Below are 1,914 nucleotides of genomic sequence, written 5' to 3'. Positions count from 1 at the left end.
GTCGCCGTCCTCGCCGCCGAACCCGCACCCCTGCCCCTCCCTTGGTCCGGCCGGCGCCGCCCCTCCCTTGGTCCGGCCGGCGCCGCCCCTCCCCTGTTCCTTTTTTTCATATATTATATGCTTGTTTTTTTCAGATTATATATATATATGTATATATGTGAGTATATGTATTGTGTATGCTGCTTCTTTTCAGATTTTTTTTCATACATATGATGATTTGTATTTTGCTTTTTTATAAAAATGTATATATGTTTGTATGTTCTCTGTGTATATATGTTCATATATGCAAAAAATTTAGATTTATATATTTAGAAAAGGATTATCTATATATGTTCTCTGATTTAGTACATTTTAGGTTAGTTTCATTTTTAGAAAAGTTTTATATATTTAGGAGAGGAAAAGGAAAATAAGAAGAGGAAAAAGGAGAAGAAGAGGAGAGGAAGAAAAGGAAGAGGAGAAGAAGAAAGGAAGAAAAGGTTCAGATTTTTTATGTATTTCTATTTTTTCTTCTTCTCCTCTATTCCTTTCTTCTTCTCCTCTTTTTTCTTCGATCTTCTCCTCTATTCCTTTCTATATGCAAAAGTTACAATTTTAGAAAAGTTTTATATATGCAAAAGTTACAATTTTAGAAAAAGAAGGATAGGAAAGAAGAAAATAAGAAGAGGAAAGAAAGAAGAAGAGGAGAGGAAAAGAAGAGGAGAAATAAATAATTAAGAAGAAGAAAAAAGAAGAAAAAGAAGAGGAGAAGAATAAAAAAGAAGAAAAAGAAGAGGAGAAGAAGAAAGGAATAGTGGAGAGGAAGAGAAAATAGAATATTCTATTTTCTCTTCCTCTCCACTATTCCTTTCTTCTTCTCCTCTTTTTTTTCTTCTTTTTTTCTTCGATCTTCTCCTCTAGCTATTCCTTTCTTCTTCTCCTCTTTCTTCTTCTTCTTCTTCTTCTTCTTCTTCTTCTTCTTCTTCTTCTTCTTCTTCTTCTTCTTCTTCTTCTTCTTCTTCTTCTTAATTTTTATCTGGAACGAGGGTGTCGAGGATCACCGAGGGGTCGAGGGTCGGGAACTAGGATAGAGGGTCGAGGGTCGTTAAGGGGTCAAGGGTCGAGGGTTTCAGGTTCGAGGGTTCGAGGGTTCTATAGGGTTTAGGGATCGAGGGTCGAGGGTTCCAGGGTCGTCTAGGGGTCGAGGGTTCCAGGGTCGTCTAAGGGTCGAGGGTTCCAGGGTCGTCGAGGGTTCGAGGGGTCGAGGATCGCCGAGGGGTCGAGAGAGGTTTCCTAGTGTCAAAGTATTTGAAAAAATCCATGGCTTCATCATTAGCCGGAAGTAACCAGGGCATGACGAAGTCCTCCAAAGTTATTTTGGAATGGTGTCCCGGATAGGATAATTTGCCTTTTTGTATGAATTTCAGCAAAGGCCTTCCAAATAACGATATTTGGAAGGTGTTGCTGAACTTTGTAGCAAAAAAAGAATTATCTTATCTGGGACTCCGTTCCAAAATAACTTTGGAGAGCTTCGTACCATCATGCACATGTTACTTTCGCCTAATGATGAAGACATGGTTTTGTTGAATCCTTTGACACTAGGCAACCTTCCGACCCCTCGACGATCCTCTCGAACATGAGAGGAAGAACAGGATAAAAAAAGAAGAGGAAGAAGAAAAAAAAGAGGAGAAGAAAGAATAGAGGAGATTCTCCTCTATTCTTTCTTCTCCTCTTTTTTTTCTTCTTCTTCCTCTTTTTTTATCGGGAACGAGGGTCGTCGAGGGACATATAGATGTAGTGTCGTCGTTGTCGATATATACCCCCTCCCGATAGCTTCAACACGTGGGGGGGGGGGGGTTCGAGGCCACTAATTAATATATATGATTCCTTACTATTATTAGGTAGCTAGTTCTACGTTTGGCACTAATATATCCATCT

The sequence above is a fragment of the Triticum dicoccoides genome, chromosome 2A (genome assembly GCF_002162155.2).
Source record: "Triticum dicoccoides isolate Atlit2015 ecotype Zavitan chromosome 2A, WEW_v2.0, whole genome shotgun sequence".
Lineage (NCBI taxonomy): Eukaryota > Viridiplantae > Streptophyta > Magnoliopsida > Poales > Poaceae > Triticum > Triticum dicoccoides.
This window is presented reverse-complemented; position numbering follows the sequence as displayed.